Consider the following 27,257-nt stretch of genomic DNA (forward strand, 5'->3'; position numbering starts at 1 on the left):
TGTTTGTTTGTTCTTAGAACATGACATAAAACATTGACTGAAGTACTGAGGGGATTAAGATCATACATTTTGCATGTATCCAACAGTGTTTTGATAAAATTCGACAAATATATCATAAACATGCTTAATGCAGACAAGAAAAAAAAAAAAAAGAAAAACAGTAGAATACAGCCATGCTTCCATCACTAATTGGGAATTACAACCGTAAGTCACTGGTAGAAACCCCTCTGCCTTGCCGCGCTTCCTAGACAAAGACCACTTCGTATCCAAGTTCTCGATTTTGAAGTCAAAGAAGTTTGTAGTTACTAAACGTAAAAAGCCCCCACGATTATCCTTCATTAACCGGCTTGGAGCGAGAAAGAAACGCGTGCAGGGAAAATCGGGCATGAGGGCGGAAAAAGGCGAAACACTTTTAAAAGCTCCGGTGAAAGGGATGCAATAATTGCCGGGCTCCGGCTCCGGCTCCTGCAGCTGTCGTCCGGGTCTCCCAGCATTCATTAGGTCGGCGCGACCTACGCAGAGTGGGTGTGTGAGCGTCTCCGGCCACCTCGCCGCAGCCTCGGGTGTGACCTATTTACCTTACAGTCAAAACCCATTCATTTAAGCCCATGCTGCTTTTGGCGGCGCCCAGGGTGCACACAGTATAAATCATTTATGCAGGCATTGCGCTGGAACATAAACATCAAAGGAGCATTAGCAATGGTCTGCCCTCCAGCTCGAGACGTCCCATTCAGTTGGAGCATGGCACTATGGAATGGCATTGGAGGGGCTTAAATATAGACCTGACTTTAGCGATATTTCTTCTGTACCAGCCCAAGGTTAGTAAATAGATGTTTCTATCGCTCCAGAGGGTCAGACTAGATCTTCAGCTATGCAAGTATAAAAAAGCTATATGCGTGTGTGAGTGTGTGTGTGTGTGTGTGTGTACTACACATGCATACAGTATTAAGTGTATAGTTGCACTTCCTATCCATTTTTACAGGAGAATATGCTGCAAGCCAGTCAATATCCACAATTTACAAGTCATTTATTAGCCAGGGGAGTGCAGCATTTATCATTAGAGTGGGTGTTATGAGATTATTATTAGGTTGTAAAGTTAATAAAGAACTAAAATCAGGTTCATTCCGAGTGTCGGGCTCAGTTGCACTGATTTACACACAGCCTGGTCAGGAGCATTTGATGTGTTAGAATTGAGTTAACCTCATGGTAAATAACTCACAATAAAATAAGAGAGAGAAAGACAGAAAGAGATGTAGCCATTAGATCAAGCAAGACACACTAAGAAGTGAATTTCTCCCCGCAAGAGTGTTCGCGCTTGCTTAAGATTTAACCTGTCCGACTGTAACAGATGTATGTAAGCTGCAGGCTTTCTGCTTCAGAGGATCACAGAGAATAAGGATTGTTCCTATCAAGAAAACAGGCACAACTATATTCCCTACTATTGATCTCATTCATTGTTTTCATTCAACAACATTAGTGATGGAACCATTTGTGCATATGTGTGTATTTCATATAACTAGTACGTTTAACAAAAACATCTGACAACTTCAAAGGCAAACTGTACTGCTGGTTGAATCCTCGATAGCAACTAAAATACCAATGTTACACTACTTGTCATTTGTCACTTTGTTCTTGTTGAAATAATTTAATCTCTTTTGAAGGTATTTAAAAAACCTTGCTATCACTATGATGCCTTTAAGAAATGATAAAGACAGGGTTTGCTTGTATTTCACAAGAATCTAATCAGATTGGTGTGCACTGTGCTACAGACCAAGTAAGAGGATTACACCCAGCACTGGAAGTGCCGCAGACATAACGACATGGAAAATCCGGACTCTTATGAAATCCAATCCCATTCTTTGGAGGACCGAAATCCTCGTTCACACAGAGGCCCTTCAGAATGGGGCCATCAGAGAAATTAGACTCGTCGACGCTGCCACCCAACAACCCAACCCCCATTTTTAAATCTGTCGCCCGCTCCCATGTGATTACGGGAGATGGGAACGAACGCGTTGCCTGCAGCTCTTGCGGTTGCTGCTCGGGTCAGTGGCTGAAATCAGCGAGACGGTTATGAAGACAAGGCATGGCTGGTGGGGAGTTCGTGGGAACGCTCGAAATGCAACTCGAACAAGAGCTTGCCACTAGTGACAAGAAAGCAGTAATCAAGCAAGTGGCCAATCAGAAAACCATCGTTCCTGGTCCTCTTCGCCGTTTTTTTCAAGTGTCCCCTATGCCTCTGTTGACGTGTTGACACTCTGGTCGGCCTGACTGAAAACGAAACCTCACTTCCGAGAAACTCTGAAGGGTCTACCCAGTAGAAGTGGTTATGGATCCCCGTGGCCCCATCAGGGCAGTTACATTTAATGAGGTGCCATCCCCAGAGACACACCAACTGTCTATAAAGAGGCATACAGATTGCCCCCTTCCTGTGGTCTGCTCTTGCATGTTGGCTCTCACCACCGCACCCTCTCCTGCTGTTGCTGGTCCGGGATCCAGACAAAGTCTGGCACTCAGCAGCCGTCCCAGTCGAGAAATCAGAGGTCCAGACAGCTGGTGCACCCCGGACGTTCCAATCTATTGTCCGGAAATAGCGCCGGTGCACCTCTGAATAGCCATCCGCGAGGAAAGGGAGGGTAGGCGCAGTCCAAGCAGGATGCCGATCTGCCGCCCTGCCATCCTGCTGAGATTGGACAGTCCTGATCTTTGCTCGTACAGGGATATAAAACCCAAAAAAAACAAAAAACCAGCGTCCAAGCATTTGGCCTTTCTCTTGCCCTCCCTCCCCAACTCCTCGTTCTTTTCTTTTCCCAAATCAGAGCCGTGACGTAGTTTAAGATCAGCTGAATTATGTGCAGTGCCACTTTGAAACAGCCAGTCTGTCAAAGGCACTGGAGACAGACAAAGCGAGAGAGAGAGAGAGTGAGAGAGAGAGAGAGAGAGAGAGAGAGAGAGAGAGAGAGAGAGAGAGAGAGAGAGAGAGAGAGAGAGGGCGGTGCGGTACAAAGACGTTAGAAAGAGAGCACAGGACAGCATTGAAGAGTGGGGGCATGAGAAGAAACACAAAAGCATTACAATGAGAGGAAAGCGGAAATAGCTCTGAAAGCCAAGCCTCACGCCATACATGGACACAGAAGATCCAGATTCCCAGTACAGAGAGGCGCTGTAAAATACCATTGCTGCGATTTTCTTATAATGTGATTTTGATGACAGATGTCCACTGTGTGCGAGATAATGACCCAGAGAAAACAGGGGAGGCTGAGGGAGCTTTGGGGTAGCACGCGCTTTCAGACGTTGCATGTGCGTGCCCTTTAAAATAGGTCCTTCCACACCTACGGGATAAACCTGACCTCGGGAAACATGCTGAAACGTTCGTTCTAATAATCACTTGTAGTACGGGTACGGTGGAACAGAAAAGCCCTCCGATGCCACGTGCCTACGGATGCTTGTGCATGCATAGATTCTTGTGCAGCACAATATGCCTACACAGATTTCTTTCCATGCTGCAGCAGAGAAAAAAAATAGTATTATCTAGTCGAGAATGTTGAATATGTACAAACGAATTTAATGCAGGAAGCCTGGCTCTTTTTGAAGTGCAGATAAATCAATTTCAGTGCAACTCTCCAGTGGTCTAGATTGAGCAAGTTAGCCCTCAAGCAGCCTGGGTCAGCGTTATCTAGCTGAAATATGTCGCGCGCCAACAAAGGACCAACTACAGCATCTTGGTTTGACTCCTCCTGCTTGACTCTGTAGACCAGCGCTCTAATGCAGCAGGGGAAGACGTTCCACTCCGGAATAATACCGTCATCCCGGAGAAACATTCCCGCAGTTCGATAACCACAACCAGCCACAGTTACCCCACCTTTCTAGAGGTTTCCATCTGTGTTAGCCCCGTTAGCTGGATAATTCTGCCGTCACGGCTTGGATTTCACCGCCGCCTCCATTTTGCCGTGTTCCCCTCCGTCTAATTTTATTGACCGCCTCGGGCCGTGTGGAGGAGGTGCAGAGGAGCGAGCATGAGTATTTACTGAAGGCGAAAGGTGCGAGGGGAGGAGAGTAATAGCTCCGCCGCACCACCATTCATACTCCATCCCTTCGAAGGGTACCGTGGCGACGATCCACAGTGCGCGGAGATAAGGGGTGTGACTTAAGGGATTCCTCAAAGCCATGGAAAACGCACAGCCCTGCAGGTGAGGCACCATGCAGAAATGTCATAACAAAAAAAAAAAAAGAGGATACGACAGCATGAGTTTCCCTGCGTAAAGAGAACGGATGAATGAAATGCTGACCAGCTCCAGTTTATCAGGATGATGGTTTGTAATCCACAGGCTCTGGGGGAGAATGGCGAGGAGCTCTCGCCCAGCGAGGTTCACACGAGGCTGACTGCGGCACAGTCCCTTCCGATGGCCGGGAAAATTCCTCCAGCCGCAAGAAGCGATGCCGAGTCCTCGGAGTGACCGGTCAGCGATGATCGTCGTGCCTAGTCAGGTGGGCTTGTGTCCAAGTGTACTGGTAGTTTTGATCGAGACCAAAGATAAGGGGTGTCAACAAGGTGAACGCCTGTTTACCATGCCACCGCCGGGCCGTAGAAAAAAGCAAGGAAACCCACGGGGATTTTGAAGTGAGGGTATCCTCTCCCCGCAACGCCTCAGACTTCTCACCCTAAACCTTTAAAGCGATTAAAAAGCCTCCGATTCAAGTGAATAAAAACTTCACAGCTGCAGCAGAACATTTAACAATAATAAAAACGTCATCTCCTTATTTACATTTCGTTTAAAAGGCATGCCAAAAAAAAAAAAGACTTTATTAAACATTAGCAAGCAACCAGTGCCTGACAGGTGATGTCAGTGTGGCATGAGGGGTCTATGTGTATGATATCTGTCCCATAGCTTAAATGAGTCTTCCTCCTGTGGTGCCGTTTTGTCTGCTGGGCATGGAATGGAGTATGTCACTCTGTAAGAGAGAACAGTAGACATTCCCATCCAATGGCCTGTCAGTGGACCGGGACAGGAAGCGCAAGCACTTGAGCCTCTAACCCAGATTAAAAGGAGTCCCTTTTTGATGGCATACAGGGGAACAGAGATTTATCAGTGCGTTAAAGAACCTCTCAAGGCTTTCTGCCATATATCACCCACTTTCTCACAAAAGCAATTTACCCTGCTTCTCTGTCACAAATCTATCACGGCTGTGCCTTCTCTTGTTCTAACACAAAGGGAATGTCGGAGGGGGATGGTGGGGTAGGGTGGGATGGGGTAAGTAGAAACAAGCCTCATTTTCAGGTTGTACATGTCACCTCTGAGGCCTGGGAAGAACCTGCCATTACTTAATAGCCTATGAATCACGGCTGGCATTTTTTACCCTTTAAACGCCAGGCTTAACTTTTTATTCTTATTCATACACTGAGCTGACAAAAAAAAAAAAGAAAGAAAAAAAGCAAGTACTCTACTGGAGTGTGGAAGTGCATCTCCTTTACATATTTTACACATTCTTTTGAACATTGATATTATTCTAAACATGCAGCCTTTTGCAGTTGATATTCACACTTGCTGTGAGCAATAGGTTAGATGTTTTCAACAACATTTCATGTTTTTCTCATGTTTTTTTTTGTGGGGGGGTGGGGGTGTATAAAGCAAGAGGTGGAAGAACACTAGTTTTTTTTTTTTTTGAAAACTGGAACTGTCCGCCCACTACCTCTCACTGCTGCCAACCCGCTTTCAGTTCGGTTCAGAAAATGCCTGCTGCAAGTAACTGATGGTCCAAATGGACAGGATTCAGCAGTGGGGTGGAGACGGGTCTTGGGGGATCCAGGACAAACAACCAAAGCACAATCAGCACATCAGCGAAAGCGCTTCCATGCTAATATTAGCAAAATGGTCTCCAGCCACTGCAGCACATGCCAGAAAGTGGTTAAAAGTGCAGATCTTGCAGATGATTTTTTTGAAATGTGTTTGGGGGGATAAAATGAATTGAATTTTCTAGTCTCTTAATCAATAATTTATCCAACCCTGCACACAGTCACTGTCTCATTCAGCAAAATGAAATGGTAGGGCCATACATTGTGGTTTCTGGAGGTATTAAGTCCACCACACAAGAATACAAAAGCCCTAAGGGCTGTCAATCAAGTCTTTTTCCAGTGCAGTCTTTAAAGCAGCCCATTAACACAGAATACATATATCTTCTTTCCCTAAACCACCACACACCTCTTTAAAGTCAGTCTTCCAAAAAGCCCTTCCTGTGACTGGGAGCCATGTTGCGCGTATAATCTGGGGAGAGCTGGCACTCTGGCCACTGACTGACTGATGTGTGTAACCTTGCATGAAATAAGCCTGCAGTTCAGTAGCTTGCTTACGCTTCTCTCTTGCCTTCTCTCCCTCCCTCCCTCCCTCCCTCCCTCCCTCTCTCTCTCTCTCTCTCTCTCTCTCTCTCATCTCGCTCATCTCCAGCTTGCCTGCTCGACTATACATCCCAGCATGTCAAGCATACAGTATTTAACTGAGAGCTGCTATCCTGACCCCCCACAGAACTCACTGATCTCCAAGAGCTAGTGTGCCTTCTTTTTTTAAAAAGGTTAACCTGCCATGCCGTAGGAGTGAGGTGATGTGGCTGTGGAGTATTATTATTATTATTATTATTATCATTATAAGTGTCGTTTTAGCTTTTGACAAATATTTTGTGCATGTGTACCTTGCTTGTTTATATGACAAACACAGTTCAGAGATACACAAGTCTTAGCTTAAGTTACATTATTCACATTGGGGTATCTAACTCGCATGTTAGTTTATCTAAATATATTTAGTGTCAATAGCACTGAAATGCCTAACAAAAAGCTGCTTCACCACATCTAAAGTCTTCATTTGAGTCAGAAATGGAAGTGGCGTCTGCGCTTTCTCCATCAGTAACTGTGGTTGCTTCTGGAACCGACAGTGTGTGTGTGTGTGTGTGTGTGTGTGTGTGTGTGTGTGTGTGTGTGTGTGTGTGTGTATATATATATATATATATATATATATATATATATATATATATATATATGTGTGTGTGTGTGTGTGTGTGTGTGTGTGTGTGTGTGTGTGTGTGTGTGTGTGTGTGTGCTTACTTGCAGAATTGAATCAGTTTGTTAGCTAGCAAATTAACTTAGGTCACTAGCTAGCTAGAACATATTGGCTCTTTGAAAGCTACTTTAGGGCTCCTTCTTTTTTTCTGAAAGAAACGGGTTAGAAGTTGCCCACCCTAGTTTTTGAAATAGTCATTTTCGTTTAATTTCAAACAAGTCAGAATTGGCGTAGACCCACCAATTAAAGCCAACAGCATAGCTAGCATTTTAAAAATAAATTGGCTGGGAAGGGTTAGTAGGAACAGCAGGCACATAAACAGAACTTACAATGAAAGGTGAAATCTCGTATTTTGTTATAGCTGTAATAAGAAAAAGTATCACCATTGGAAACCAAAGCCTTTTTTAACCCAGGCTTTTCAATGGGTCCCCATTCTGGTTAGTCAGGTCCCTGACCGCAAACATCATCTGGCCCTGGGCCCTGGAAAGCAGATACGTCCGTAATCTTTCGCTGCATATCATGCATTGCCAAAATGTGTTATATGCTTCCTTATGAAAATGTACCTTGAAAACTAAAACGAAAAGTTTAGCCTCACCAACAAATGAGTACCATCTTATTTTACACTGTGTTTAACATTGCTGCAGAAGCCTTAGTATGGTCATCTAACTCCTGAATCGCAAATCGAGTGTTCATGTCGTTTGTGGCTGTACACACCCACACCCACACACTCTCTCTCTCTCAAACACACACACACACACACACACACACACACACACACACACACACACACACACACACACACACACACACACACACACATCTCAGAAGAGAGGCAGTGAAATATGTTCCCAATTTTCGGTCCATCTGTGGCTCTAAACTTTACTGCAGTCTGACAGAAGCTGAATATTTCACGTCACTTGTCAGTTGTACCAACAACAATTTGTTACTTCGCGGTTTGACTTACTGAAAAATTCATCATTAGTGATCCATTGCACAGTATATTCATTCTTGTCTATGTTTCAGCCTGATAATGCTTAATAAATATACAAATGTGTAACGGACTATATTTTTAACGGTTTGCGTATTTTTATCGACAGAAAGGAAAAGAGATATAGAAATAGCCTACATCAAATATGTAATTCACTAATTAATCATTTCCATCAATAGACTTTCCAATGTCGATCTCACAACCTTGTTTTTCAGACCAACAAAACATGACAGAATCTGCCTAAATGCACGTGTGGTCAGTACAGAAATAAACAAAGTCTTAGAAATGCGAACAAAATGCATCCGAGAGAGACGTCGCTATTGCAGCCCATTATTCTATTTATACAACACACGATCCTCCCGCAGTACCACAAAGAACAACCTAGATGGAGCTCTCACGTTGTCTAAGTCCTTTATTTGAAGGACCCCTTTTGTGGACGAGTGCACATATGCGCGGACACACGCACGCACGCACGCACGCACGCACACAAACACCGTCTTCACCGACTGCCCGAAAGCTTCCCGGCTCGCTCCTGGCTCCCGCAAAATCGAGCCGCATTTGAATTCAAGCCAGCGTTATTTACCGCGTAATGCGCGTCAGGAAGGCAATAAGCGCCAGAGCAAACGTTCACCTTTTACTATTTCATTTCTCCTCACTTAAGCGCATAAAACTAAATTTATCATAGGGATTTATTAGACCTCGATCTCCTGAAAGCAAAATGACAGCATTACGCTTATGTATGTGCATGGTTTTGCCCGAGAGTGAAGTTAGGCCCACACTGTAACTGTTACTTATTCTGTTATACCCGTTCACCATATTATTTCCAGAATACATTTTAAAATGATTTCACTATTATTGTTGTTGTTGTTGTTGTTGTTGTTGTTGTTGTTATTAAGCTATCATACTTTTAATTTAGCAGAAATGTGCTGTGACGTCTTATGAAATATAACTCAACTCCTCATAAAATTTAGGCCATTTCATTTATTCATTCATTTATTTATTTATTTTGCATATCAAAGTGTGCAGATAGCCTAGAGGAGAAGATGAAGAGGGCATTCCATTATAGTGCTCTGTGTGCAACTGAAAAATAACTCCAACAGCTTTCGGATGTTTACCATGTATGTTGCCAATAGTCAGTGACAGGTACAAAACACTGCAGCAAACATGTTTCCATAGTGATACAGACTGTTCTAGGACTTGAAGACATGTCCTATGCATGCGGCTAATATTACTTTTCATGCTTTGCAACAGCTATGAGCACATAAGCGGTAGCCTGCAGTTACAGTCGAATATAATTCAATTTAACCGTTCGCGGTATTGCCTGATGTGACGCTTAATAAGCTTAATTATCTCTGTTACATCTTTAATTAAAAATGAATGATTTCAGCCTGGTAGAGATGGCAAACAAACGTTAAGTAAATGACATTACGTCACTTGGAGGATGAATTACCCGCCTATTACATAACTGAAATCCTAACCATCCATTTCATGTATCCTTTTGATTGCGTTTAGACAGACAGCGGGGCTCTGTGATTAATAACTTATGTCCCCGCATTTTCCCACCACCGTTTAAAGCGCATATTTCACAAATGCACCGTCAACCGAGCTACCCCCTCCCTCCAACACGGTTTACGACGGGTTTAGGACGCCGCCAACAGAACGGCCTTGGCTGTCTGAGAAGCCTGCCAGTTTCGAACACAGCGTCTTAAGCGGACGTCCGTGATATCTGCTTTATTATTACACCGATCACAGACTGGTGATGGAAGGGCGACAAGAAGCCCTTCCACTAGCCGTCTCGGCCTCTCCGCGTCTTTACGACCTGCACTTCTCGCCTGCCCAAGACGAGCGGATCGTTTCCCGTCGCGGCGCGCTCCCGCGATTCGTAGCCTTGGTGATCAGAAATAGAAGCCGTGACCTCAGGAGCTCGTGAGTTCCCCTCGTGAGGGTTAGCTAACTAGCTGAAGCGTTACGCACTGGATAGAGTTTAATTTCAAAAACGTTATTCAAGAAAACCGCAAGACTCCGTAGCAAGATCTCGCTTCTATTTTTTTCCTATTGTAAGTCACAGTAAGGCGTTTGAAACTTAAAACAGCCCTCACGTACTTGTATGTTGCATATGCAGCTGGTAACAGTAACAACATAGTACCTTATTGTTTGTGGAACTGACAATTGTGTTTGTTCAGTGTATCTACAAAGGAGCGCAGGGCAAGACTGTGGAGACATCTTGGCACAAGTAGCCCCCTCAGGTTACTCAGTACTTTCAAGCTTATAATGTGGCTGAATGACCACAGCCAAGGCCTCAGACTCCATGCCAAGTACTGCATCTGTTGAGTGAAAAGGCAAGGCACCTTTTGCACCTGCGTTCAAGCTCAAAATGCTGCCCCGACTGTCTTGGATCCCTGGAGCTGCCAAAATATGCCGAAAGGTCTTCAGATGCAATGGCTGTTAGTGATTTCAAGAGATTGGGAGAGGGAGAAGGAGCCGGGGAGCGAAGAAAGAAAGAGAGAGAGAGCGAGAGGGGGAGAGAGAGAGAGAGAGAGAGAGGATAGTAGACAGATATATAGCAAAAATAAGAATTGAGATCAACCTCTTCAGCAGTACTGCATGTATATGACAGAATAAAGGCTGCAGCTGGCGCTGCTATTGTAGTAGTCATATGCTATTACAAGAACACAATCCCTTTGCCACACAGGGTTGATGGGCCTCCTCTAATTCATTATGTCAGCCTTGCAGTATTAGCACCCACGTCACACGCGTTAGGCAGGCCGAAATCAACTCAGGCCGGTTGCCAGCCTCCATCTCGTAAAACTTTGAGAACATTTTGTCATGTGCAAGAGGCAGGCGTGCAGAAGATGCCCAGTGCCCCGCATGTCTCGATTCACTGTCTGGGCTCGTGTTAAAATGGATGCATAATGCAAAGAGACAATACAGGCAAGACATGAAATGTCAAAAATGAGCCAAGAATTCCTCAGGCAGAATGTGTTGATTTTATCAAGGCAGGTTTATTAGGCATGTTATTACACCAATTAGGAAAAACCTAACTCACAGATGGCTATTATTTTATTTTTACCCAGAATTTATTAGAGTACTGTATAAATATCTCTGAATATCTTTGTGCATCGATAGGTGTGGGTTTCTTCAGTGTGTCAATATATTAGCCGATCGCAAAATAATGGAAACACTTGCTGAAAAAAGAGTTTACAACAAGTGACCTATTCTCTAGTGAACCTGAGGCTTCTACTTCCGAAATAACATAATATTTCCACTTCTAAAGCATTTTGAGATATCAAACACATCCTGAAAGAGGACAAATGCTCAAATTACAGCTGTGCCTGTCACATAAACAGCAAAAAACTGTCAAAGATCTTGACACCATGTTACAAATGAGGCAGGCATTGCTCGAGTGTCACTGGATTAAAGCTGAAGCTCACTGACAGATACAGATGGACACCCAAATGCATTGCACAATATTTTATGTAAATATAACAGTGGAAGATCATAAGATGTCAGTTCTGGCCATATGAAGAGAGACAAAGCAACTTCAAAAACTTTTCATCACCAAAGCAAAGGAAACAAGCTAATATATATATATATATATATATATATATATATAGTACAAATACAAATATATATATATATATATATATAATATATATATATATATATATATATATATATATTTGTATTTGTATTTGTACTATATATATACATATATATATATATATATATATATATATATATATATACATATATATTTGTACTATATATATATATATATATATAGTACAAATACAAATATATATATATATATACATATATATATATATATATATATATATATATATATATATATATATATATATATATATATATATATATATATTTGTGTGTAACACATCTGGGATTGTCTTTTACAATAATACTGAATAGGGTATAAAACCTGCCCATTATGCCCACAGAACCTCATCTTAAAGCCACAGTGACAGTGAACCCTGGGCATCATTAGATTCATGGGGCTTATATTATCTGTACAGCTGATGTTTGGAAATTACTTATAACCAAAGCCAGTATTTAAAAGGCACTCATATACAACAGGACACAAAGGACTCAAATATATTTGGAGAAGAACAAAAAAACTCCGTGTATGCCTATGTATTACTTGCTGTTTTGCCTAAAAAAACACAGATATGCATATGTAATTTGATTTGTGGGGAAAGATATGAAATGTTACATGTTAGTAGCCACAACTAAGAGGTATCTTTTGGGGGATGGGATAAGGTGTAAATTCAATTCCATTCAGTTTGATTTTCACAATAGACATCGTCACAAAGGAGCTTTGTGACAGAAATCTGGTTCTGGCTCTCTAATGAGCATGCCGAGACGATATGAAGAAGGCACCAGACGCTGTGCAGAAGCCAAGGCTAGAAAGGGGAACACATCCTCCGGGCAACATCGAACAGTGGAGCTCTTATGGCTAATAGAATTCTCTCAGCGATTTTTTATTTGGCTGCTTATTAATCTAGAGCTCATACTCTGCCGGGCTTGTATTCTGTCCTTTCGTTCATATCAGTCTTTTGTGAGGGAATGAAAAAGGAAGATGATTGTATGTAGATTATGAAAAAAAAAAAGTGCTCTCATTACGGATGTTCCTTCAGAGTGTCCTCTAGCTTTGTTTACGCGGGCCCTTGCTTCTGCCGAAAGCGCTCCCGTATCAAGCACGCCTGTCTGTGGGAAGTTGGGTGTTCAACAAGAAACCAAACCACATCAGCCTAGCGATCATTTGAAATCCCAGGAGTCAAAAACCACTGGTTTTCTGGGCTTTGCAGTAGTGCAACAGTAACTTCAGTCGGATTCTGCATTAGCTTTAAGTGGATCAGATCCACAGTAGCTCATATAAGTCTGTAGGCTACCAATAAGGTATGAGTGAGGTAGTGTTGGCAGCTAAATCATGTAGCTAGTGAAATAATACTAAAAAATGGTCAATACTCGCATCCCCTCATCGTATACAATTCACAGCTTGCGTTAGCTCTTCTAGCTTTTTCTTACCAATTGGTATCCAAGCACAGGACTGCTGTTGGCTATTTTTGGGTGCCCTATCACTCTCAAGTTGGCCACGGCAGTGATGTATGTGAAAACTCCGACGGCACTGCTGTACCTGATAAGGTCGTGCCAGCGCAAGTTACCCATTGCTGTGGCACTATCATGTCAGTGTCATCCCTGTGTCAAATATGTTGCATCACCCGAATGACATATGGTCAGCGATGGCCCTCTGGTTGTCTTCCATCATTTATAATTGTGCATAGCACAACCACACTGTTAGCTTTTCTAGTAGGAAACACCACTCCGCCTCTGCCTTTTTTCGGCTGTGCATGAAAAGACCAATCGCAAACCATGCTTTTTATCCATCTTTTTGCTGACTTACACAGATAGTTGAGATATATTGCAGTGATTTCTAGTTATTCCAAAAGTCAAATATGATATTACGATGCAGTTATTAAATGCCAGAAGATGTCAATCAGAACATGCTCATGAGACTACTCTAAGAGTTTCCTGTTTTCTAAAAGGAGATGCTTGGGCTTTTGAAGGCTTAGGCATTATGTCCACCCCAGTTAACGTATCTAAGAACAGTGAGAAGTTGAAGAGGGGTTTCTCAGTGTTAAAGCTATAGGTTGGTTGAAAAATAGGAACCTATTCCTTAACGTCACTTGCAAAATCATTTTTGGTCAGACAGTTAAAATAACATTAAATAACATAAAAAATTAGCAATGTAAATTAGCTGGCTCGTTTAGCCAACAAATAGCGCTAATTAGTTCACTGGGTCGGTGGTTAACATGGCTCATGGGTGACTTGAAATTATGCTTAGAAAGATTTTTTACACCATAGTGTATTGCAAATTAAACTTTTATTCACACCTCATTCTATTTTTCTGTCAATCTTGTCGAGATCAAATCTGTGGTTTTATATTTTAGTTTTATGTTCCCTGTTGTTCTATGTTTTCATATGCACTTGAGAAACATTCGGAAATCCACTGAATGAGTTTCCTCCTTTCTCATCCAGAGAGTCATTACACTGGTACAAATGCCTGCTTCTGCTCCTTGTTCAACAACATTTTGGCCCATGGATTGTGCATAATTTGACAGCTAAAAGTGCAACATGTGTAAGCTCCCAGGAGCCAAATAAGCAAACTGTAGAGCATGTAATTGCATTTTAATTGATCAGTATCGGGAAAGCCAGCTACCAAACAAGGGCATCTTGCCTGATTTTTAAATGTCATGCATTTTAATGGACTCCTCAGAATCAGCTCCATATCCATATCAAAAGACAGAGGGGAAGAGAGGAGCAGAGAGCGAGAGAATGGTTTTATTTTTGTGCTGACATTAAGCGCTACTTTATTCATGCCACGTATCAGATCTTTTCTTTCTTGCGCTGTTTCGAAGGACACGAGCCGACAAACAGGACAGCGAATTGAGACGCCTTTTATCCGTGCCAAAATTGTACGGAAATGTCACCTGTTGCCGAGTCATCGTCAGTACATCAGCACATCAGCTAGTTCTAGACCGTATGCAATAAATACAGGCTGAGCGAGGGAGGGGGATAATTCTCCACACTACCTACGTGGTATTGGTACTATACAAAGCAGATTCACAGAAGCTTTCGGCTTCCCAAAATCGCGCATTCTTTTAGGTGTAGCTCGTCTCGTTCCGACTGACCCTCAGTAATGGTAAATAATGGCCAGGAAAGAAACGAGGGCTCGCGTCATTTTCACATCTCCTCGCGCCTTACAGCCACCCGGTCGCCGACGCGTATTTGCGTAGTTACGCGTATTCGTCATTTACTTCCGTTCGGTGCGGTTACGTCGGATGAGCGCGGGTATCCCCAGACAGACGCAAAGTGAGTCAAGGCCTCCGCGAACCAGTGTCCTCCAGTGAAGGGCCACGATGCTCCCGTGTTATTAAAATTCTATCAGCCTGGGCTCCAGACCCACAGCAAACACCCATGCCCACACACCTAACCCAAGATAGGCTATGAAATATTCACTCCAGCCTTTCAGAGTCTTATGATATGCAAATGAAGCTTAAGGAGGAACTCACTTTTGATACCTGCAAGTTTCACGACCAACTTTCACAAGGCTTACACGAGACATCCTAAAAATCCAGAGCAAAATATTATGTAGGATGTGTATGATGTGCTCCAATGGGTTTGAACCTGCAAGGCCACCTACATGTTGGATTAAAAACACTGGTTGCATTGTATATAATGGACATGGGTCAAAAGCTCAATGGAAGGTATTAGTTTATGCGTTGGGCTGAGAGACCATGGCCACGTCATCTTCACCTTTTGGGGCGCAGAGAACATCCGATGGGTCAGGCAGACAAGCAGAGCAGGGTTCACAGCTCATCACCGCGCCCCAGGCCTTTACATGGGTCGCCATACTCCAAACTCCCCATGACCAAACACATTGCATGCACGCGCACACACCCACACACACGCCTGGATAATAGCCGAGGACTAGCAAACAGGCAAAATGGATATGGCAGGCCCCTAACGCAAACAGACAGAAGGTTGGTTTAAAAAAAGACATTTGGGGGGGAGAAAACCTTATATGTCTGCTGGTGTTTTGCCAGCATCTCCTGCTGGATCCGGCCTAGTTGGTCTAGTAGTGCGAGTTTGTTTAAATGAAGCATGAAATGACTTATCAGCGATGGGCTGCTGTTTGGAGCAGGCACCAGGCTGCCGTGAGTGGAGCGCATTGGAAATTAATCGCTTCTTAATGCGCAAGTTGCGGGCGCACCGCCGCCGCAAAGCCGGCCGTCATTATTAGGCGCAATTAGCCGTCTGACGTTCCTCTGCCGCTCGCCGTTCGCCAGGGGGCAACACATGGAACTGATTATTACAGCTTGTGTTTACACCCCAGCATTCCGAAACGTGGACGACCGGCCATAGTAGACCCCTTTCCTACAAAATATCCTATCCAGTGAAAATCATGCATTCGCACCTTTGATAGATGAGAAAATTGTAGCCCTAAGAGGCAATACTGGGGCATGGCATACAAAGCACTCTGCAACGCAATATCTCATATTTTTTTCCCTATTTGGAGTGACATATAAGGGATGGAGGGTACGTTTTAAAAGGCCTTCTCCAGAGTAATGTCCGCCGGTGTGACATTAAGAAAGATTGAGGTGTTTTATCGTCCTGCGCGATGGACTCCATCCCTTTCCAGCGTCTCCGGCAGTGGGTGCGCGTATCTCGAGCGGTGGGAGGGGGTAGAGAGAGGCTGTGTGCTGTTAGGCTCGGCCGCTCCTTGTGCAGTAACTGCCCATGAATAGCCCTGCCTGACCTATTGTAAGCAGGACCACGTTACTGTCAGAGGCCTCCCAGGCAGAGTGCAGAATGCGGTGTGCTTAAAAAAAGAGCTATCCACATGTCAGGTGTGTTTTTGGGGGTTTTTTACCAAGAAATGTCAAAGACAATGGCAGTATTGCGGCTGCATGTGGCCTTGTGGGCAGGGGAGAGGAGGGGGAGGGGGTAAATCAGAAATACAGAAAACAGAACAAACAGGAGGGAAGCCCCGGCTTAAAGCAAGTGTCAAAAGGCCGCCGACAGAAAGGCGCCGAGGCTAATTGCTTCCTCCATCTCTGACATCTTGGTCTGAAGGCTTTACCTAAGACAAGGTGGTCCCAAGCCTGAAGATTGATCACCCACGCTCACCTGCTCACAAATCACCAGATCTTCCTTCGGTGCTGCCATTTGCTTCAGTGGCAGAAAAGAGCAGCGCGTGGTACACATAGCAAACCTACGTAGCTCTTTACCCGCAATCAGAACTGAGCCCTTACTCTCCATTTGCACGAGTGGCAGAGAGGAATCTCTAACTGATATGCACACTGTAAATAAGGAGGCTGCAGTAGGACAAAAAGCACCATCCTTTCAACGGGTTGGCTCGGTTTCTTGGAGAGGAGCCGGATTAATGAGCTTCTCTATGCAAAGTGTACCCATATGCATATACTTTTCACACTAATCAGCAAAGTGTAAAAATGCTCTCTCCTTGAGAGATCGCCTCTCCTAATCTAATTAAAATGTATTAAAGTATGCAAAAGTTCAAGGACATGAAACGAGTGCATTTTGCATCCCTCTAGTTTTGGAGTTTTGCATTTCCGAAAGAACCAAAATGTCCTTACCAATATAAAAGATAAACTATTTTTAGTTATCCTTCTATCCAAAATTGCTACAAAAGATGATAGATTTCCAGTCTGGATAATTGGTTGAACAGATGGATGGATGGACAGATGAACAAAGAGTAGACAATTGAAAGATTGGCATTATTGCTTTCAATGTATGGGTAAGCCTGACAGAGTGAGTGATTTCATCATTTAATGAAATATCCTAAAAAAAGAAAATGGTTTGCATGATGTTACAGAACTAATTAATTTTTAATATTTAAGCAAGTCACACATACTTGGCAACCCTGATACCTCAGAAATATTTATGCTTTGTAGTGACTTTTTCCATATTGAAATCAGTATCGACTCATCAAAGAGAACTTTAAACCCCAGAGGTACAGCCAATGAAGGTGATGGAAGTCTGGGTTAAAGTACACAAAAAGAATATCGGGTCTGTTTAAAAATACTCAGACAGATGATGTGTTTACGATAAGAGATACATGGCATATAGGTCTTAAAGTAACATTATAAGTCAGCTATTCCTAGTTAGCAAACATCAATCTTAATTCTTTTCTGAAATAACTGACTGCTTTTTGAGTTTCCTTCCTGTATGAAAAAATGCGCTTGTGTTGGCTTGCTGTCCAACTCTGACCACAAAAGGCTTTTTTTTTTGCTGACTTCACAAAGTATACAGACAATATTAGGTAGCCTAGAGATTAGGCAAACCATTTGTATGGATTCAGCTGGGAGTGTACATGTTGGTTTAAGCAGTTTATTTTTTGGAAAGAAAGCCTTCAAATATGTAGAAGACAGTAAAAACACCACCACTCCTAATGTTCTTGTTACTCCTTTGGTCAGGTACCTCCTTCAAAAGGTTCACATCCATTGAAAAATGTCATTGAATAAACACATTGACTTCTCTTAGCAGTGATCTACTAACATTGATCCGTCTTATTTAATCCAAAGCATGGAGATGCTATGTCATGTAAAAAGCTAGTAATGAATGAAACGATCGATCCTACGATATTGATTTGGATTGATTTCAGCTGTGTTAACTAGCCCCATTTGCTAGTATTTACCATTAACCAGGACAGCGGTTTTTGTGACTTATTCCTTGAAGCATTCTCCTTCATGCACCCACTCCCATGCGGAGTCTTTTGTCAATCCTGTCTCTCTGTTCGTATGTCCACTTTACCCCTTTCTCTAGGGTCTCGCCAGATCCTTTCACACTGCCTGGCCATAGTTAAGTCCTTCTTTAATATCATCTCCACCTCGACGGGTTCAGTGTCTGAGTTCAGATGCCACAGGCAGATTAAAACACCAATCATCTTGTACTTGGAGCTGTTTCTTACTGCGTACCATTATGACTCTGACTTCGTTTCTCTTTTGCTCTGTGTAAGTATAGCATCCAAGTCTAAAATACATGCAACATAGGTGCGCGCAGTTGCCCTGGCACCTACGACATACATAAGTGTAGCTCACGTGTCAAGTTGGTCACGTGTCAAGTTCTGGAACCCTCTTCACCTATAGAAATGTCTTTTTGTTTGTGCTGGGGTACTTAGCGGAACGAGGAGAACAGACTGCAAATCTGTTCAAAGCAGCACCGCAAGTGTTCTGGCTCATCGCTAAAGTTAAACACCTCTCTCCTTGACAAATAGGCTAAAGTACAACTGGCTAGTCTCTATGATTTCAAAATGGGACTCTAACGTAACAATTCACCCCTTCCCCCATCGTGACCGCCACCACCGAACCTCAGTTGCCTTCACACATCTAAAAAGAGACACGTTGCGTTTGAGAAACCGCACTAATTATTGCAGTTCCCGTCTGCGCTCCTTCGTTGCGTGAGCCCAGGGGACAGAGCGAATCCTGCGCTGCTTGCCAGAAGTCATGTTTAGCCATGCATTTCCCAAGATGAAATCCGAGCACAGCCATCGATTCTTTTGGAAAATGCAGTGCACACAATGTCCGTTCCCACGTTTACAAGGAGCCTTTCAGAATGGTCAGCAGTAGACAGCATATAATCCTTATATGGATACTGACCTTTCTAAAGCTAGTCCAAGAGAGGCCAAGAAGTAAGCAACGAGGCTGAAGCGAAAACTCATTCTTACTCCAAATCATAGAAAATGACTTCTGGTAATTATATCTGCCACTGTGAACTAGTAAATTATGCCACTGAAAGACTGGCAGTAACATTGCCAGAAAAAATCTAAAACATCAAGTGCCTGGCTATTAGCAAAATTTACCAAAGACTTAATGTAGTGAGAAGTGAGCTCACCGTAGCGACGGTGCTACCACCCCGCTCCGCCGCTAGTTATGGAAGTTGGCAGGGGGCCTATTTTAAGTAAGTAGGTCAAACAGGATGTGGGTGCGATTCCCACAGCTGACTAGTCTTGTAATTCAGTCACATCTAAACACTTCAACACTTTTTAAGTAGGTCTCCAGATAGTCGCAATCCACTAAATGCTATTAGGCAAATTCATCTTACTGTTCTTACAGTCGAGGGTATGGCAGGAAATGATGCAACCCAAGCCTTGAGCATAATGCATCACCTTCACTTCATCCAGTTACAGAATGAAAGGCAAAAGCATGTTATACACTTGAATTAATACTTTGCTCAGGAAAGGAATACATAAACACTCAACTTTCTTTTCCAGGACTGATATTTAAAGGATAAACAACATTAAGTGATCATGATAAATCTGTTGTGATCATAAAATGGCAGAAACCTTGTGACATTTGCCGCATAACTGTTGTTCTTTTTTATTTGCTTTATAAATGTACTTGAAGCTTGAGTCTTATTAGTTTTGAAAAAGTGCCACAAAACAGAACGGTGCGAGACTCAACATGACATATATGGCCCTAGTGATCTGATTCAAAGTTAAACCTGAAGTCAAACTACAACTGACAGTCTGAGATATAATATTTTGAATATCGGATAGGATGCTTTGGCTAGAAATCTTTCCTCCCCTTATAAAAGTCCATAAAAGACAGAAAACGTAAAACAGGCCTACTTAATGAGCACAGACACACTGGCAAATCAAGTTAATGCAAAATGTAACATTTCGTCTTGGCATGATCTGCATTTGGGATGCTTCACTGTATCCAAGTGCGAGGGAAAAAAGACCCTTCACTATAGATCTTATCAATAATGCATCCTCTGTGTTGCTCCACTTTTTTCTTCCCAGTGAATTGCTTCTTCGCTCATTTCCCAGCATGCTCAGTGAGACGCCCCTGGCACGCCGTCCCAATCAGTGTCAACCTCAAAACCCACACAGGCCAATCAGCCACTGCCATGGTCCTGGTCCCCTCCTTTAACACACCCCCGAAGCTTTAACACACACTCCACGCTCCTCTCATCTGACACATGTGAGAGTCTGTGCATAAAGAAGCTTCCACTGGGAACCCAGCTGAAGACAAATCAATTGGTGTGCACGTCCACCCCCCCCCCCCCCCCCCCCCCTTTGCTCTTTCTCGTCTAAGCTTCTGTTCTCCATCCTTGCTTCCTTTTACAAAGTCATCATTGCCTGGCTCCCATCTCATCCATCTCCAGGCTGGTTTGGTGAATCAATGGATTAATAATGCACCTAAAAATTGCAACACAGGGGACTATGGATCAAACCACAAACTGTCATGCCTTAATCTTTGAAATTAAAGTTGAGTGGCGAGAGAGAAAGAGAGCGAGAGGGAAAAAAAAGAGAAACAAGGGAGAATCATAGCAAAGTCCATTTCACTCCATTACCTTTCTTGGAGGACCCCACTTTATTTTCCTCTGAAATGTCCATAATTTAATTTATTTGAGCTTATTTAGTTGTGAGGCTCACTATGAAATATTAGTGACTTTCCATTCAGTTTTAATTAGACATTTGGAAGGCTTCTATCTACAGAACAGTGTAGTCATGTGTTCGTGCACACACACACGCTTTCCGCATTGACCACTACCGAGGATATTTTTACACCACTTTAGAGAGAGTATAGGCAAAATGTTTTTGCTTGACCTTTCATCTACCCATCTAGTTTTGAAGAGTCTAAAAACCACACAGACGTAAGAATGAAAATGAAATGGATATTTATCGCATACACAGGTACAGAAGAGCATAACATGCAAGGTAAATTCATATTAAAATCAAAGGCATTTTTCCCTGGTACATTTTAGTGTTACTAAGCAACCGGCTTCGAGAATGTGCATTCTGATCGCTGCATGCACGATGAGAGACTGCAGGAAAGCGAATCCTTGTCAGCTGAAGGTGTGATGGCCTCTTTCTCATGGCAGGGGGTTAGATCGGGCACTTTCACACAAAAAAAGGAGAGAGAGGGCTGTTGAAGTTTGAGGGGGTTTGCTGCTGCTCTGTTCGACGGGGCCCATTCGACTGAGAGGGGCCAGCCTAGGAGAGGACGGGATAGTGTGACTTGAATGGAGAGTAGCTGGACTGGTCCACAGGCACCCGAGAGAGGAAGGACGGGGAGACGGACGTCCAGTGTATGCGAGAAGAAATGAGATTAGCTGCGTCTGTCTCCGCTTCTCTCGTAAAGCGCGTAAAGGGATTTAAAATGCCACTGACATGGGAAGACAAAGAGATGGCGAAGAGAAAATGACTGGTTTACCACACCTGGGAAAATTCACGGCTCCACCGCTTTATGCATCCGTGAAAGGGAAGTGCAAAGAAAGGTACGGGGAGTTCGTTACGGACAGGCTACCGCACGAAGGTTGTACGTACAACACCACGGGCCTTCGCGCTTCGAACGTAATCGACAGAATTCGCCGAAACTGGCTGTGCGTTTCCGCTGCCGGACAGCAGTCGAGTTCGAGACACTCGAGGAGTAAATGTTACTGAGACTGTCGACAAGTCCAGGATGACTCACGCTCCCCTGCGTTTCCTTTATTAACTGCCACCAAATAAGCCGCACAAGTAAAAAAAAAAAAAAAACTAACTAAATAAACCAGACCATAATAAATAAAACAATAAACAAATAATTTAATGAGTGAATAAACTGTCATATTCCCAGACCAGAAAAACAAAAAACCCTGTTCATGTGGAAGCCCAATTTCTATTTACATGTATAACGAGAACTGAGGTAAGGGCGGACGCAAGTATTGTAGCACAGCGTCTTTATCGAGGGTAATATATGAACCATGGTACATGTAGCTCAAAATGAGTAACCAGATACATATGTAAACTCATAGTAACCGAGAAACAGCTAAAGATCGGTCCAGAAGCTCATCTAAGAACATCTAAGATCGGTCTAGGTGGGAAACATTGGGGTTCCTCCACGTGTTGAATTAAACAACAAAAAATAGAAAGTGAGCCTCGTAGAGCATTTTTCCGTTTGTACACTTAGATGTACATGTGTTTTGTGGGCGTAGCTTAATTGGTAGCGACAACACAGCCGTGTCGGGTTAAGTTATTTCGAGGTGTATTTGCTACTGGAGGTATTTTAATGGTTTGATTGGCTTTCATACACGAGTGGTCGCCATCCAGTCTATCGCGATCGACAGGTAGATCCAATCAGCCGGAGCTGTAAATCAGCCATATGAGGTTGCAGACCACTGTCATACACTAACAGACCAATTTGACGTATGACGTCGTCGTTTGACGTATGAAGTGCACGCCTTGTGATGGCAGAAAAACAGCAGAATCCAATGGCACAAGACAATTTTTGCCACTGTTTCATGGATCTCGCCTATTTAGCTCAGCGTCTTTCTGCTGTTTTTCTGCCCCCAGAATGGGTGCACATCTGCAAGAAATGTCACCACAAGGTAATCATTTTCGGCGTCACCTCATCTGATCAAGTAGCCCACTTAACATTGAATTGTCCTGGATCCTCAGCGTTTAACACAGACCTTGTTCATCCGGGCGCCATCCTAGCAGGCATAACTCTTTGTTCATTCTCTCCTTTTTCAGATGTAGACAAATTGCACAAAGACTCTTACTGGCGTTAACCCTCTAGTAATATTGATTTGCCTGACCTGGAGATGGAACCCGTCTTCTGCGTGCAGGTTACTTTTCTTAACCCAAAAAATTACTTAATATGACACACACACAAACACACATGACAGGCAGACTGTTTGTTTTCCTTTGTAGTGGAAATGACAGCACTGACTATTTCCACCAGCACTCCACACCATACCTACACCACCATATTGTGTGTATGTGTCTGAGTGAGTGAGTCCGTATGTGCGTTCTGTGCCCTAACGTGTCTAGTTCATTTCAGTTCAGGCAGTGGAGGAAGACACAAGACAATGCCACCCACACTCCTCTGCTTCTTGACAGCTCTCTGCATGACCGATAACAGAGACGTGAAGCGCAGCTGAATGGTTCAGCCCCGGTGTGCAGCGGCTCCACCTCGTCCAAAATGTGATTCATGTCGCTCCCACTCCTCTCCACCCACACCCCCACCCCTCTCCACCCACACCCACACCCCTCTCCTCCCACACCCCCACCCTGGCTAAGGACACTAAACGAACCTCACCCAGTCGGATCCTGTGCACTTGATTGTGCTGGGTGAGCACCTCTTTTATAGCCACTTGCTTTGCCCTGACATGACAGCCCGTCATCCCAAGTCCACAGATCGTCTCCATCTCCACCCCGTCGCCCGCTCAACCCCCTCACCCACCCCCAACCTATTAATCTAAATTAGCACTCTGACAAAGTGTCAAAACACTGTGTATGAAAAAATTATGTATGCTCCTGAGAAAGCCATCCATTACCGTACATCACGCAACAAAGACAGAAGATAAAAGATGAAAGAGAAGATTAAAGAAAAAAGCACCTTCATAATGATAAAAAAAGAGCTCCAAACATCAAATCATTTTCAAACTGTGGTAAATTAATTCTCGGGCTCTTAAAATGTGAAGAAACTTGTGAAGTCTGATGTTCCACTGCTCCAACCAAATGACTGCTGGAGTTGTATCAAAGTATTTACTAAGAATGTTTTGAGATAGTACCAATACTCAGATTTTTCATAGTCATTTAAAAACAACATTGATGCCAATACAAATTGATTTCTTAGCCTATATTCAGGCTCAGTTATCAGATTGATAGATGAAATCAAACATATTTATGTTCCATTTGTAAGACAATTAGTACAAGCTTAATATGACAATAAATCATATGTAACTCAATTGGTCAACACCATCTGAATATTTCATTAGAGCAGCAGTACGATGGCTTTATGCAATTATCATTTAATACTGTTACCAGCACTATCAAAACATCCTAATAAAACAAGTAGTTTGCTTTTTACATCAGTCTCTAGTACACATTGATTTTGTCTCTGCCAGACAAACCTCCCCACTGAAATCAAAACTTTGCTTGCAGTCACAGCATGTCTCGAGAAATAATCATGATCAATACAAAGATCTAAAGCACCCCAAAAAACCCAAACTATACTGTCCAGTTGAATTTGGTCAGCTTCCTTGAACTCAGTACAGAGCGAGATGGAGGTGTGTGAGGGACTCTTGCTGGGCTCACTGCTCCAGCTTTTCCAATTCTTCCATTTCCCAGAGTCGCACTGATTAAGGGCCAGAGAAACATCCCTGCAAGTACTGCCAGGCACTTTATAAACATGGCAAAAAAAACACACAAGAGGGGATTATTCCATTTCCAGCCGACTGTCCCCTCGAAAGGACTGAGGGGGGCGTCGTGTCAGGGAGAAAACTGTCAGCTGGCAGAGGTGGCCAGCAATGAAAAAAAAAGCAATGGGGCTAATATAATTAGGTGGCTATTCCCTGCTACTGCAAACACATCATGCTCCCTTTGCTTAAAATACTGGCTTTTACATTTTAAAAACTTCAATGGATTGGTCATAGTCTGAGGATGATATGCAACTCTGCAGTGAAAAGGAGGCAATTCTTTACCACACAGTAGAAAAAAGTTGTTATTGTCACTCCGTATTCAGCATGTAGTATCAATGACAGTGCCAGTATCCATGCCTATCAACCAATCAGAAGTCAAGAAATAGCTGGCACATTCTTAGTTCCTAGCACCGTAAACAGCAGTGGTAATAGATGTGGCAGGCCCTAGTAATGGAAACATCCAATGAAAGGAATATAAGAAATTGAAAAAATACCATGGTGAGATTTTTTAAAAATTATTTATAGACATAGAATGGCCACATTATTAGAGGCACATCTAGTAGTGCGTTGTACCTCTGGCCTTCAGAACCGCCGCAATTCTTTGTGGCATAGATTCCACTAGGTGTTGAAATCTTTCTGCAGGTACCTTGACCAGTGTGAGCAGGATCGCTTTTTGCAGTTGCTACAAGTTAGATGGACGTACTGACGTGCTCTGAACAGCCCGTTCTACCTTGACCCGGATATGTTCTGTAGGATTAGGATCAGGGGACTGTGAAGGCCATGGAGGCGAGCAAAACTCACAAGAGTATGCTCCTGGAACCAGTCCAGGACTAAACGACCATTGTGGCATGGTGCGTTGTCCTGCTGAAAGTGCCACAGCTGCCGCGAAGGGATGAACTTGGTTGGCCACAACGCTTGGTTAAGCCCTGTGGTCCAAACGCCCATGCACAGGTATCAGAGTACCCAGGGTGTGCCAAGAAAACATTCCACATTCCTCTTAATCACACAGTTCTTGGTATAATGTCAACATTGTTGTGTGAGAAAACCACACAAGGTTAGTTGATTTTGGAAAGCTGGTCCCAGCTAGGCTAGCACTGATAACCATGCCTCGTTCAAAGTGATTCAGAGAGCTTAATTTTTCCATTCTAATATGGAATTACACTCATACTGGTCCACAGAAAACATTCTCTCCCATGATTTTATGCTGTTCGGGGCAACACGTGTAATTTCCATTCAGGAGAGCTCCAATTGTGAAAAAGCAGGTTTCTCTAATGGAAAAAAACAGTTGAAAACAATAATTACAATAACATGCACCTCTACAAAGGAAAATATCAAAAAGAAACCCTGCTGATATAAAAAAGTGATGTGTTCTAACAACAAGTGTTATCTGGTCCAAAACGAAACGCAGCAAAGTAGCTAAGTTGACAAACAGAAAGCTTGGTGGTACGTATTCACTGACATTTCACAAATTCCTGAGTCAATCAGGAAGTGGGTGCATGATGATGGGCTCCAAAAAGCCGGGATGACTTCACCGAGTTCCTGAGTGGGCACGCTAATTTTAGCGTGCGACTAGAAAGGGCCGACGCGGCTGGTACAGTGCTAGCTCAACATGGACTCGGGTGGCGTAACAAATAAAGTCCATAGAGCTGTGACTGCAGGACTGTATAAGCCCAGCTGACAAAGAACAACTGATAAAACAATGCCCATGGTACCTTCTTACTGCATCAGTGCATAATACCTCTGCAGGAATGGACCAGTTCAGTGTCCGTGACATATAGTGGGCAGTGTTATGTGATATGAGGGGACATCTAATTTTGTCTTTAAATTCACTTTCATGACCTGTGAATGTAAATTGGCGTTACACCATCAGTGCTTTTAATTGCTTGTGAGGTAAAACAAACACACTCTCCAGAGGATTCTTAACAGACATGGATTGTCTTCATCAAACAAAAGGACAGATGCCGAGAGATCATCAAATGATATTTGCACAGTGATTTTTCTGTCAATCAGTACTAGGGGCACTAAATAAAAGACGGGTCCATTTTAAGGCTGCATCTCCCTCCATCTGATCGTAAGCCCTCAAATTCATATGAGTACTAACACACTATAATAACCAGATTTGGTAGTATAGGTTTACCTGATTGTTATGGCAAATCTTGCCTAGGGAATAAAATATGGATTATTTGACATATTAACATCACGCACCCTGAATTCTTGTCAAAAGCTGTAAATCATAAAATAATGTGACAGAGAAACAGAAACACAATAATGGCCAATTAATGCCTATATCACACACCACAAAAATTTAAAAAATCTTCCTTATTATATTTGATGGTATTTTATAATCAGTGTAGAATAGGCATGCCACTGCCTTGTCACATTAATTAAAATGACACAGTAAATTAGGTTACTTTACAGGTCTACAAACCTCTATATCTGAAACGTTTGCATTCACAAAGGTGTCTAGTGTAGTGATTGAGTGGAAATAAACC

General features: G+C 43.1%; 1 protein-coding gene across 2 annotated transcripts in view; it reads right to left on the reverse strand.

Moving 5' to 3' along the window:
- Positions 1-27,257, reverse strand: part of adgrb3 (adhesion G protein-coupled receptor B3) — a 128,675-nt gene that overhangs the window by 74,196 nt on the left and 27,222 nt on the right. The gene's annotated exons all lie outside the window — the stretch shown is intronic.

The sequence above is a fragment of the Electrophorus electricus genome, chromosome 9 (assembly GCF_013358815.1).
Source record: "Electrophorus electricus isolate fEleEle1 chromosome 9, fEleEle1.pri, whole genome shotgun sequence".
NCBI classification, from domain to species: domain Eukaryota; kingdom Metazoa; phylum Chordata; class Actinopteri; order Gymnotiformes; family Gymnotidae; genus Electrophorus; species Electrophorus electricus.